The following is a 14,463-nucleotide window of genomic DNA, read 5'->3' on the forward strand; positions in this document are numbered from 1 at the left end:
TCAGGACAGAACTTCGGTAAGACTTGATGATATATGTTCAGGAAAAGGTTTTCATATCCTTCAATACTTCATAGAACTGCATTTACAGGTGTCTCAGATCATTCTGCCTCCAGAAGTAGAAGCATTTCATAATCAGAAGTATTTTGCTGATGCAAAACTTCAATACTAATTCTAATTGTGTTTTTCTTGTTGTAGCGAATGCCAAAAAATGAAGCAGCAACAATGCAAATAGTATAATGGATAGATTACAACACGTTTGGAGAAACTTCCTTGCATTTCCTCAGATTTTGTCAGACTTACAGCCACCCTTAACTATCTTTACTCCATTTTGGACTGGATTCCTGTCTCATTTCTTGTTGGCTCATTGAAATAGCCAGGGTTCCAAGACAATCAGTTTGTTCTGGACTCTACAATCCTTTTTCAAAACTCAAATCAATGCCTGATGGAAGTTTTAGTACCAAAGAATAAGATCTGTGTTGTCCAGACTGAAGAGAATGTGGAAAAAGTACTGATAAAAGCCGATTATTCACTAGAAGATGGGAAGTGAGTAACGAGAAGACTTTAGCTGTCACTTGTAAAAGCAGCACAAGTGGCGTGCCACCATACTGAGGGGTTAGGATGGCGTGAGAGTGCGGGCTGCTGGCCACTACTCCAACACAGCTGAAAAAGCAAGGAACAGAGCCAGGAGCTGAAACATTACTCCCAGGCTTCTCAGTCCACCAATCTTCTCCATAAGTTTCTTCCCCTCTCTCTCTCTCTCTCTCTCTCTCTCTCTCTCTCTCTCTCTCTCTCTCTCTCTCTCTCTCTCTCTCTCTCTCTCTCTCTCTCTCTCTCCTCTTCTTGCCTTCTCACCTTTGTTATCCAGCTTCTTCTTTCTCCCTTTGATCTAAAATCCTGGTGATCTTTTTGCATTTCATCATTATCATCTTTAGCCTCTTTCCATCTCAAGTCTCATCAGTCTCTCTTCCCCATTGAATTCCTCCCACACTTCTCATTCCCTTCCAGTAAAGTGCAACATGAGGTTACAGGCACATTTGAATATTTTAATTTGTATCGACCTCCTCCTCAGTGGGGTGTGGCGTCATTTTACAGTTGCACAGCTGTGGCTATGTTACGGGACCATCTATGCAGGGCTCATCCAGATAGCCACGAGCTAACATGGAGATGAAGAGTTTTCTGAGATAAAAGGAAAGGGGGTGGGCGTTACAACAAGGAGGCTGCTTATCCATCTTTGTTCGCCTTTTGTTGCCGAACTGCCATAAACCAAATAATGAAGGGTTCCAGGGAGAGAGAGAGAGAGAGAACATGAGTTATAAGACGGTGCACTTCTTTATGCTTGATTATTGGCGTGTGATGTCACTTTAACTCCAGGCGCAAGTAAGTCTGTTCATGCATGAAGTCATACAGCATATTTGCTCATGTGTGAGAGCCATGCGCAGGTAGAAAGAAGTGTTTCTGCAGAACATGTAGCCCCCACCCCCAATAGCCATCTAATGACACATGCACTTTTTTATTAGCAAAATCTTACAGGTTTCGTCCCTTGTTGGCATTGAAAAACCATGGAACGGAAAAAAGAAAGTAACACTGATTTAATAAACCGCTTTTATGTCATGATTAATGCAAAAAGTAACTGTTGCCAACATTGTTCTCTCACCTTGCCTCTAATATGATAGTGATGTATTTCCTGTCATGTTTTCAAAGAGGAGGTTACCTCTTTTACAATGATGTATAATTGACATCATTGCTTTTACAAGGGTCTGGGATATTGCTCAAGTGTAGACTTCAAAGAGCAGCTGAAATCTATTTCTTGGGTTTTAATCTGCAAACTTAGCTCACGGTGTCAGCAGGGGATCTTTTTTTTTCTGGGCAAAAGCGCTGCCGTGCTTTCAGTCGATAGTGCGCTTGTTTTCTGGCTGGCAGTGTCAGTGCAGGCATTAGATAACGCTTTATTTGATGGTGTTCAATGGCTGACTCGTCCTCACCTCTCGCCCAGGCCTCTCCTGCTCTGCAGCCCACACGCGCTCCCATGTAATACAAACGCACACAGACATCCACCCACTGACTCTTTCTCTCCCTCTATCACACACACAGTTCTCTTCCTGTGCATCTTTTCTCTGGAGTATTCCGGCAGTTGTTTATGTTATTGAACTGGTTATCACATTACTGCGGGTACATCACTAGCCTCAGAGAGAATGAGTCTTCTACCTTTCTCATGAAGGGGAAAAAAGTAGGGAAAGTGCAAGGAGAAAATGATAAGGCAAAGTAATATTTAATATTTTTCTACACAGCACTTGTTAGACTGGAACATATTACTAACAGACAAATTTCGAACGGAAAAATTCCCAGTAAACAAAACCCTAAAAGACAGAATCCCAAACTCATGAAAAATGGACAAAATTTCATGTATAAATATATAATGAAATTAGAAATATGGTTCAAGCTTTAGGGTTGGGGTTATAGAAGTAGAGGATGGATACCCGGGCCGGTCTCAGACGTCAATATCTTAATGCCTGTTGGACTGGAGTCGGAAGGTATTTAATAAATAAAAAAAACTAGGGGTGCACCGATCACCGATTCAGGCTGATCATCGATTTTTTTAAAAGCCTGACCTGCCGATTCCGATTTTGGACAATCCCAATTTTCATTTTTATTTATTAAAGAGCATGCACCTTGAATATTCCAATCTTATTGTATTGTAAAACGTTGAACAATATCAACAAAACAATCAAATCAAATAAACTTTATTCATCCGTTAGGAACTTCATTTACAGAGAAAGCGCCAGTGCAGAAACAATAAAACACAGCACACCATATACTGTATCCATTCACACATAAAAATTCTGTCGTTCATGAGTTTCCTAATAAATAGATTAAAAAACTTTAAAAGATTAAAAACAAAAAGGCCAAAAATTATAGTCCTCAACTACAGATTTTGTGCTGCCATCAGCTGTTTAACAGGCGGATGGAGGTGGGGAGGAAGCTGGAGCTGTCCGCAGTGGGAGCGACCTGTAGCAGCGAAGTGTAGTGAGGGTTCAGGGTGTGTGAAGATCTTCAGGACTGTTGTTGTAGATGGCAGTGAGTGACTGCTGTTCCTGACCAATGACTTTGCTGCTGATTTTGATGATTTTATGAAGAGTGTTGCGGTGAGTGAGAGTGTGAACCAAACCAGGCGGTGATATTGAATGTGAGGATGGATTCAATGAAACATTTATAGAAAACAGCGAGAATGGATTGGTGAACCTGAAGGTTGCGGAGCTTACGGAGAAAGAAGAGGCACTGTTGACATTTTGAAAAAATGTGTTCAGTGTTGAGTTGAAATGTAAGTTTATGGTCGTTTATGGAGCCGATATTTATATGAGGTGTCCTTTTCCATTATTTCATTGTTGACTGTGACTGTGAGTGGGGGTGTGGTGGAGTAAATTACAATTGTTTGACCTTTGTGGAGGTAGAAAATATTAAAGGAAAGGATTGGTTTCATATGCAAGGATCGGCCGATCGCCGATCCCCCAAGATAAGGCCGGCCGGCTGATTGATCGGTGCATCCTTAGAAAAAAAACATTAAATTGGGATTTTGTCTACTTTTCCAATAAGGGGTTTGGGACTTTGTCTTTTGTAATTTTGTCTGTTAGGTTTTCATCATTGATTTCCTTAACACATGATTCTCAGTCTTTTCAAGGTTTATTTAAAAAAGGCCTGAAATCTATTCTACCGTATACCCAGCTCATTTAGGATTTTTAAAAAGCAGTATCTCCAAACTAACCAACAAAATACATAGTTTTTAAAATAAGAATATAAAAAGTATATGTTTATGTCATCAGGAAAACATGGTCTATGTTCTTTGGATAGAAGGAAAATAGACTGAAGATAAAGGTTTTTAAGCATTAGTTGGTTTTGTTGGTTAATAAAAAGAATAGTGGATGAATTAGACATCCATTCATGCTGTTGTTTCAACAGACATTTTATGTTAGGGGAACGCAAGACAACGTATAATGAGGTGTAATTTCACCCAGTGAACTCGTTAAAGTTGAGTTAATTACTGGGAAAATAAGTTCATGGAGGCTCAAACGAGTTCTCCTTTAAGTATGGTTGGACCATGTGGGATGTACTTCAAAGTCAAGTTGATCCCTTTCTTTTCAGAGAACTGATGCATGTTTGGAGATGTTCATACATCTGAGTAGGTCGTAAGTTTTAATAATAGGTTGAACCAGAACTGTTTGTTCATCACAACACATTAAAAACACCCTCCAGAAGCTCTGTATAGATTTGAAATCACAGCATAACACGGTCACTACTTGCACCTTAACACTTAGTGCAAGATTTATAATGGGATTATGTGCAGAATTGCACATATTTGTCACACTTTCTAGACATTCAATCACCTGTTTTCCATTGAAAAATAGCGTGTAAATGTGCGATATTGTCCCGAAACATGCATTGGAGGTATTTCTTCATCATGTGTTAATTCCTTTTCCGTTTCATCACCTGAGTTCCGTTTATTCCGTCATCACACATAATCGGGGACCCTTCTAATGAAGTGCAATTTACTATTTAATACTCAACGTGATGAGATTAAAAGCAGGAAAAATGTGTGTTTCGTTTTGTGTGGTTGGTTGACTTGGTCAGAGTTTTTTTTTATTACTGCTTTGCCAGGTGTTTCTGGCCTTCAGTGGTTGGTGTTTATTCAAATTAAGAAGAATTAAAAAAGCAGTAAACCAGTGACACCATCAAGACTAGCTGCAGCTGATTAACGCATATAGGAAGAAACGGTTTCCCTGTGTGGTTCGATCCAACAAGTTACTCAAACTCGCGAAGAAATCTATGGTAGCTTTGATAGAAAGTTGGCTTAAAACAGAGTGTATCCACAGTTTGTGGTGTGCAGAGCAGCGAGATACACAGACGATGACATCTAACGCAGATAAAGTGCATTTTATGCCAGAAACAATGAATCAGCCTGAATCAGCACACGAAAGCACACAACCTGCTTTGGTGTGCTGTTTGAATTGCATTCTACCATCAAATGTAAATGAGAAGTGGTAAATCTTTTCCTGCCTCAGTAAGCTGCAGGTCGGCTCGTGAAAGATGAGAGTGAAGAACAAAAACCAGGTTCAGTGGTTTGAGAAGTCTTCTCTAAATTTTTTGAAAAAGTTTTTTCTCCCCCCTGTTTTGCACACACAGCAAGAATACGTAATCCAAAGATGTGTTTTTTCCCTCCCTATCCCATTTCACTCCAGAGCCTTTTTCATCCAATCCAAAGAAATGCTGTGCTTTCAAATCCCATTTCTTCACCACAGCTTTGCTCTTTCTTACAAACAAATGCTCCTTATCCCAAATGTCCTGCTCACACTTCCCAACAAACTCACCTGACGAAAAACTTTGACCAACAAAAGCGAATGCTCATTTCTCCGACTTCCCACACTTGTGATTCATCCTCTTTGTCTTTGTCTTCATCAAAGGAAAAAGTGTATTTGGCCACATTTACATGAGAGCTTTAATTCCCTTTTAATTCAGAATAAAAGTTAAATCCTCTTTAAAAAGATTAAAAATTACCTTGTGAACTAATTCCGAATGAAAATAATCATTCTGAATTAAGTGGCTGGTTTATTCCGATTTAAACTCCAAATTTAAAAATGTCTCGATAATAGATATTGATATGATGAAACAAGTGGCCGTTGCATTAACCGTTGGCTTTGATTGGCCAAAGTCCTCCGGTACTCTGTCTCCCTTTTACTCCTCAGCTGACGAAAGTGAAACAGTATGTTATTGTTGAGCTGCTGCTTCAAAATTATAATCAAAATTAAAGTGAAAATAGAACTTATTAAGTGGTCTTCTATGTTGTGGCCAAAAAGAAAAGGTTTGTTTTGTGTTTTCTTTCCGGTAGACGTGAATATGTCAAGTTTGCCCCCCCCCCATTCAATCAGAAACCTTCCCAACCCCCAGACCGAATGCGGAATTTGATAAAGGTGAATAAAAATGTTTTCCATGTAAACCTAAATTCAGAATTACTATTTCCATGTGAACACAAAGCAGAATACTTTACTTCCGAATTAAAAAAACATCATGTAACCGTGGCCATTGTGCGGTTGGAGAATCTGTGGTAATCTGAGTTCTTCTACTTTAGTCAATCAAGTTTAAACAATTAACCTGGGGTCACTTTGATTTGTTGTCTTAGGCCTGATCTCAGCTAGGATTATAAGACCTTTGTAGGGTCAAGCTGTCATTATGATGGAACATGGTGATGATTGAAGTGAAAACCTTGTGTTTTAAAATGATTATGGATTAACATGACGGCATGGTTTTTCTGCTGGCTGTAATGCTGGTACTGCTCCACTGAGGCACAGTAAAGGAGCTTAGGGCTTTTAGCTCGTGGTTCTGGTCTGTAGGAGCATCTGTTGTCACAGTTGCACTATCCTATACATACCTTGTTCAAACACATGCCGAAGGGTCATAAAGTCCCTTTTTAATGCTCTGAGAGGGACACACTGTGTGTGTATGTGTGTGTGTGTGTGTGTGTGTGCGCGCTGAATGGCTGTTACAGTATGAAGGAAGCCTTTTCACAAGAGGACAATTCCACTGGAGTCACAACAGGTGTGTGCATGTGTGTGTACGTGGGATTGCAAAGGGGGAATTATATGGCAACCACTAGAGGAAGGTGGGGGTAGGGTGGGGTTGGAGTGCTTATGAAGGGTCCCCTCTGCCCCACCTGTAGCCTGTCAGCTGTTGTAAGTCTGTTAAGACGTCAGCTGTTTCTGAGGAGAAGTGTGTGTGTGTGTGTGTGTGTGTGTGTGTGTGTGTGTGTGTGTGTGTGTGTGTGCGTGTGCGTGCACACACACACAGTCAAAGTCAGGAGCTTGTTAAGGGAGGGAGGGAGGCCTGGCTATGCGTGGCCTTCACCGCTCCATTGCACATCAAACGACTTGTCGCCTTTGGGGATTTGTTTGTGGACAACACAACTCCTTGTGACTGCAATGTGAGAGCGCCATGATGGTGTCGCTCATTCTCTTTCTCTACAATTTTCTGTGATCGTGGGAACGGAATGAAAAAATGAATTTGCGTTCTGTAGCAGAGATAGCAGTTTGACCCCTTTAGTTAAAATCGGGCCCCAATATGACACAGAAATGCCTCTTATCCATGTTGTGGTACAATATCACGTTTACACACTATTTTTCACTGGAAAATGGGTGAATGAATGTCTATAAAGTGTGACAAGCTGACAAATATGTCTAGTTCCGTCCAGAATCCCGTTCAAAATCTTACGCTGCATGTTACGGAATAGTGATTGTGTTATCCTGTGATTGAAAATTAAAGCAGAGCTTCATCTGAAGTGTGTTTTTATTCTGTTGTGATGAACATGCAGTCCAGATTATGACGACATGCAAATCTGAAAATTCCCTGGCACAAAGAGGGGTTACTTTCGCTGATGGTGTATTACCCGAACTGGTGATAATTTTATCTGGTGATATGTCAAAGCAAAAACATGAGGGTGATTCACTGGTTGGCAGGAATTAAAGATTTCACAAATGTTTTTGGACCATATCATGCACTTCCATCTGATTTTCCCCCTAAACGCGTGGCTGGGGTGTGTGGCTAACCTCACGTGAATTCAGCGTAACTATCCTCCAGTTTATGTAAATTCTCTGAGGCATATAAACTGCAAAATTAATAACAGGGAAAAATGATGAAACAGAAAAGTATATAAAGTGACGTCGACGTGACGTAGAAATGGGTTAACACTAAAGCGGTAAAATGTGTCCAGTTAAGTACTCTAAATATACAATTTTAAAGCTTACTAAGTTTTATCTCCAATTCATTACTTCATCAAATTACTGACAACCACACACACACACACACACACACACACGCACACACACACACACACACACACACACACACACACACACACACACACACACACACACACACACACACAAACACACACACACCGCAAACACAGATTCACTCGCATTCATGGCAACAAACCATGCAAGATGATAGGGCCACTGAAGTTTTGTGGTCTGGCCCAAGGACACTTTGGGGATCAAATCACCAACTTTGTGAGTGTGCAGGACAACCTGTTCTCCTACGGGAGTAGAACATAACAAAGTAGATTTAAAGGTGTAAATGCTTTCTGTCTAAATCTAAACCAGGTCCAAAGTATCGTATTGTAACTATTGGTACATTTGAAGATTGATTGTTTTTTTTAAAAAAATCTATAAATTGACATTGTTGACAGGCCATTGTAACTATTTTAATCACAAATCAGAACCACACCCATAGTGTTTTTAACTTTTGAGATTGGAAAGGCATTAGAAGGTGCTTCGTAATAAAAATTGCGAATAGCACGTGTCTTTTTTTTCTTCATTCATTTATTTCTATACCAGTGTCCAAGTACTTTATTTTCTCCATGAGTTAAATCTTTGCCCAGGTCCAAATATCTACTTTACATTTCTACTTTAAAGTGAGTGTGAGTCACAATCCTTTCTTAGAGTGATTTATTGAGTTTCTTCACCAACAGACACCATTTTTGTTCATGGTATTCCTTGTGATATCACCTCACTCCGCGAGACATTCAATTTGGGCCAGATTCAGATCTTTCTGTGTTAACCAAGAAAGAAACATCTGCCATTGGTTTGCTGCAACTTTCAGTTCTTGAAAACACCAGAAATGTGTTGGGAAATAACTTTGGCAGTGTTTTGGAGGGCAAACCTAAGAAATCCCAGGAGGAAATAAGTAAAAACACTTTTATTTATCCGTCTACGGGACTCCACATCCCACAATGCAAATGTGCAAAACTTTTCCGAAAATATTGATAAACCGAGTGTTTACAGTGGAGATCCAAACAAACTGTTACATCTTTTTTTTGAGCAAATGATCATTGTTGATCTATGAGGCCTACGCTTTGTCTTTACCTGATTTAATATATATTGTCCATAGCAGCGTCAACCATCAGGAGATCTTTTCAATGACACTTCAGATAAAGCCCTCAATAAAGATACACAAACATTTTATAGCCCGTTCACATTGCTGATTCCATTGCACACAACAATTTTCTGTAGGTAGAGGTGTAATCATCTCTAATTCCAAGATGGCCAGCAGTAGATAGTATTGATTACCAAAGGATAGGGTGCTTTGAAAACAGACATAATAAAAGGTTTCTTATTGATTTTAATGTCCAGAGACAGAGACAGTTTTCTTCTTCAAACCTCCTCTCTGATATTAACTTTTCTGAAAATCTGCTTCCAGACGTCTGCTGCTGTTTTTCTTGGTGTAAGCTAAATGTCTTCTATCCCTCCTCAGTCATGCTGGCATGGGACTCTCAAGTGTTGAGTGATTCATGGCTTTAATTTAGTGGATAAATTAAAATATGATTAGGCTTCCAAGCACAAAGCTTCAAATGAGATAAGGAAGGGAGACACTGTTTTAACTGGTCACAGGGCAGATGGACCAAAGTTGCTTACTACTACACTTCAAGTATGTTGTGAGGCACAAGTTTAATCCCTTTGGACTGAAGTTTTCTTGTTAATTTTGCAAGCCACAGTAGCAGCCTAACAGGAATAGCCAAAAAAAAAAAAGGAATTTGAAATAAATGTGAGGCTGGCTTTTGCTTTTATGAGTGGCTGTTGTGTTGGAGTCTTGGTGGTGGCGGCTGAGTGAGCAAGACAGTTGAAGGGAACAGGTTGGTGAGTCTGTTAGGGCTCATCTTTCTGCTCTTGATCTTTAACCTTTAGCTGTGACAGCTTTTTAGACTGGGAGATGCCAAACTTCCCCCAGATTGCGAGAGAGAGCCAGTTGAGATGCTGTTGATCAAGATAATTATCCAAGATAGCAGTGCCATAAGAGTGCTGCACCATTTGCATTAAATCTTTGCTATAAGCTTGAAGTTGCAAGGCTTACACTTTTCTCTTTAGAGCTTTTTTGAAACTGTAAGATATGTCAGGAGAAAGTCAAATACTGAAAAGTTCCTTAACAATGTAGGTCACATGCAGAAGAAAAGCTCTCAGTATAAAGCTTTGTCACTTTTTTAAATGACTCTATCCACAGAGTTATATCAAATTTACATAATCAGGGGATTCACTGTCAAACCCTTGAAAGCACATCACGCCTATTCACAAATCCATTAGTCATTTTCTACAAAGACAAAGTACAAATAAACCTCTTGATCTCTTCTTTGTCTTCGAGCATCACTGGGGTAGCGCACTGTTTATTTTCCACAAATACCCAAAACACGTTGTTTCTCTGTTCTTTAGTTGAGTGCGGGATGGATGTTCATCATCGCAAGAGCTGTGGCGGATGCTTTTGTGTTCTTCTTTTCAACACAAATACACTTGCCTCTGGGCAACAGAGTTGCTTCCTCTCACTGCTCTGTTGTAGAAGAAAGAAAATATATTTTTCCTGCTTCTTCTTTGTGCCTCTCCCACCTCTCCTCCCTGCCAGATCCCCACCGCATGTAGCCAGCCCCACACAATCTTGGCCATTGAATGTGTTTGTGTCAGGAAGCGTAGAGGTAGGCTCATAGATTCCTGTTCTAGGCTCTAGGCCAAAACTGTGTGTTTAACATGGAGGGCTCCAGGCTTTTGAGCACATGGTTAACAAATGTGGATGGAAAGTGGGGGAAACCCAGAGAAAATGCAGTGATGGGGCAAACTAAGTAGTTGTTTGTTTGACAGTAAATGTTTTGTCAGAGCTTTTGACTTTACAATTGCTGCGTTTAGGAACAATGTATATTTTTCTCTGCCCAAGGTCGGATTTCTTGATTTGAGAAAACAGAGGTGGAGCATTTCTCTCCCATATTTGTCCATATAAGTTGCTACTGGCAAACGGATTGCATTTCTTTCATTTTTGCCCCTTATTTAACCCTTTAGGCTCTGGGCTAATATGTGCATACATTCATGGTGCTGTGTGGAAACTCAGTGACACAACTGTTTAGCAGACTTCTGGCCTCCCATTTCCCACACCCTCCAGGCTCCTTTGAGATTTCAAGGTCATGAAAGGGCACAAGCTGAGATTCATTTCTTGGGAAGCGACGTGACAGACACAAACACTCGCAGAAAGCAAATCTCTCCTTTGACAGCGTTTTCTGTCATTATCAGATAGACTACATCTCACACGTTCATACTGGGAGGTTTACTTGTGATTTGCACAGCTTTGGATGTGGTGTAAAGATCAGCTGCGTTCACTGGAGCCGACGGGAGAGGTGGAGAAGTGGCAGTGCATGCTCGACAGCAGAGGAGTCACTTTAAAATGAAACGCTGAAGGATCTGGCTGAGCGGCACGAGACATTACCGGTGTGTTGAACTCCCCGACAGCTGAACGTCTGTCTGTGTGTGTGTGTGTGTGTGTGTGTGTGTGTGTGTGTGTGTGTGTGTGTGTGTGTGTGTGTGTGTGTGTGCGTGTGCGTGTGCGTGTAGTCTTCCCTGGTAGTCAGGGGGACTCAAAAGGCTCATTGGAACATAAGTTTCATAGGCAGCTGCCTGAAACTCATGATCCAAATGTATGATGTGACACACATGTGCATGAGGGACAGATTGGAGTGCAGCAAACATCTGACACGCTCATTTAGGCGGTTGACAACCTCACTCTCACACCACAAGCACACACTCTTGCACACATGCAACATTTTCAGCCTTTCTGTTTCTATTTAGTCTACAATTAAGACATCAAGATTTAAACACAAAAGACTTAATGACTCAACACTGTCCAATTTTAATGAACACTATTGCTTGTAGTGGTAAGAACTACTTCTTACAACTTTAATCTGGCAGGAGTCAATTATCTGATAATTTTTTGAAAATATGTTACTTCATAGATTCAAAAGTCAAAATTTCTGGTATAATAATGTTTCATAGGACTAATATTAACTTGTATAATATTTATCTACATTTTACATCAGTCAGGCATCCAAATCATAAAGTTTATAGTAGGTTTCATACAATATCACTTTTCATGCTTTTTTTTTTCTCCCAGGCATCATTTCTCAATCTTGCTGCCCTTAATAAATAAGCTGTTGATCTGAATTATATTCACTTCATTTCATTTTTTTTTTCCTGTATAGTTTTTATTATAATTCTTTTGAAGTTTGAGACAAAAAAAAGTATTTTATTTTTCAAAGGGCCACACTATTTGATTGGATGCATTAACTCTGGAACACAGACAAACTAAATTGCTAAAATATGTAATACTGCTCTTTATTAAGAAATTGGTGTTCAAACTTTTTTTAATGAATAAAAATGTATTAAATGGAAAACTGTTCGTTATTGAACTCTAGTAACAGTTTACAATTCCTGATGGTGACCAAAATAAACAAACAAAAAGTTGAATAACTGTTTAAAAAGCAGAAAAACCAGCCAACACAGTCAGTGATGAATGGGTGGCAGTTGCTTATGGCATATTAGGGCAGTGAGTGACCTGGGGAGGGGTTTGCTAGTCAGGAGAGAGGTGATGAGTATCCTGTGCTTATGAGGGTTTTGAATGGAGGGGGGCAAGCAGCAGCCGTGGTGGTGGTGGTGGAGGAGAAGGGTGGGGAGGGCACCGATGGTGTCCGGTGTGAGGGGTAATTTCGGGTGTCCACACTGACGTGTCTCACCAGTAGTTGTCATTTGAACAGTGGAGAGTGTAGTGGCTTATGTTCTGCTCTGAAGTCAAGGCTCTTTTCGCTCCTGACACACTGACTCCACTCTGTGATCGTTGATTTTGGACTACCTCATCTGTGGAGCTGCGGCTAATCCTTCTCTCCGCTCTAACCTTTGACGGTAAGGGTGACATTGCAGCTCACTGCTACGTAATCACCTCAAATAACTGTTAAATTACTCTGTTGGTTAAAATCATTATTACTTCAAGTAGAAATCTAAGGAATTAGTGGCAGTTTTTTATAATCGTACTTTCTCCCTGTCGACCATTAAAAGCTTTTGTTGGGTCCTAATCAGTTCAGGAAGTGGTCTGTGGGTGCACTGCTGGCGCCTCTTGAGGACTTGATGAGGTTGATAGGGCAGAGTGCGAGGTGACTTGCCGTGTGGTCTGTTGTGTGTCGTCAGCCGCCGAGCCGACACCTTCTCCAGCCTCAGATATGCCGAGGCAGGACTGAGAGCTGAGGGCAGCTGCTGCCGTGATTTATGGTTGTTTGCGTGTGTTGTTGCGCAGCTCGCAACGTCACACCTGTTCTTTCTCTTTCCTGAATTGAAGGCTAACAGGGGTCGTTACTGCAATGGCTGAGGATGCCCCATTTCCATTTTTCAAGTAACCTGCAAATATTTAATCCATCAAAGACAATATCAATTAAATGTTCCAGACAGTCCCATACATTAAGTTCCTGGTGGTTTTTCCTGACTCTTGAAAGTTCTTTCAAGCTTAAGAAAAAAAAAACCTACAAGAAAAAAGTATTATTTTTAGGGCTAGGTCATATATCAAGAGTTTGCTATTTTTTTCTATTGAGATGAATTTTTGACCATATCGCCCAGCCCTAATTCTTTTCCAATTAGAAGCTTTGTCTCAAACCAGAGTTGAATCACATACTGCATCTTGTAATGAAACATGATAGTGAGATAGAGATGTTTCTCCATTAGCTCTACAGGCTAAGACACTGCTTATCCATATATGCAATGTTCCCTCACAACTCTGAATTATCCTAAATCAAGTTTTATGATATATTTCATCTTAAAAAAACATAAGTGAGTATAAAAAAGTAAATCAATGGACATACAACTTTATATTGTATACTAATTATTGTAAAACAGGAAAGTAACTGATTGGTTAAGCAACATTTAGCTTGGGGTTTTTGGTGCTTTAAAGAACTAAAAGCTTACAAATAAGCAAATCCGAAGTAGTCCAAGACCGTAAATATCTACTTATTGAAAGAAAGTCACCCAAAAACCATCCATATTGCTTAGTAATGCCATATGGCTGATCTAATCTGATTTTTTTTTTGCAAAATTTCTTGATGTTTGTGATATTATTACTTAAAGGCAATGGATTGTTTTTGCACAAAGGTTGGCAAAAAAAAAATTATAAACTGATTAGTCATAACCATATCATTACAGATCAAGGGGAAAATACCCACACATTTCCTCTTATGGTAATGAGAAATATTAATCTGTCAGATGTAGGAGAATAGTCCAGAATAAGGGTTCAAACAAGTTTGTCAAGGGCAACACTGATGCTAAAAAGGTGGAACTCCTGTGTTGTGGCCTGAATCAAAGCACTTGAGTGCCCACAAGGGAATGAGCCTCCAGGGTTCTGGACAAGTCACATGTTGTTGGATCCAATGGACCTTTTTGTAGATCCTAATACTGAGATGCTCCACACCCATCTAGAAGTGCAATTGCTCAAGACTCATTACCTCCTAATACACTCCCTGAATGCCACCATGTGGCTGCCCTCGGAGAGAAAACAATTTCACTAATACAACAATATTACACTGTTGTTTATGACTTTGGAATACTTTTGATTTTAGAGATATGATTCTTTTGATGG

At 40.0% G+C, this 14,463-nt stretch overlaps 1 protein-coding gene across 8 annotated transcripts in view; it reads left to right on the top strand.

The window, feature by feature from the left end:
- Positions 1-14,463, top strand: part of mef2d (myocyte enhancer factor 2d) — a 131,548-nt gene that overhangs the window by 18,690 nt on the left and 98,395 nt on the right. For 3 of the 8 annotated variants that reach the window (XM_028469924.1, XM_028469925.1, XM_028469921.1), the window contains exon 1: positions 12,533-12,746. The exons of 1 other annotated variant lie outside the window; for it this stretch is intronic. The gene's annotated coding sequence lies outside the window, so the exon portion shown is untranslated. Of the gene's footprint in view, positions 1-12,531; positions 12,747-14,463 lie in introns of those variants that run through there. 4 more of the 8 variants (XM_028469920.1, XM_028469918.1, XM_028469922.1 and 1 more) reach the window with 2 other exon arrangements.

Source organism: Gouania willdenowi, chromosome 16 (assembly GCF_900634775.1).
Source record: "Gouania willdenowi chromosome 16, fGouWil2.1, whole genome shotgun sequence".
Classification (NCBI taxonomy): domain Eukaryota; kingdom Metazoa; phylum Chordata; class Actinopteri; order Blenniiformes; family Gobiesocidae; genus Gouania; species Gouania willdenowi.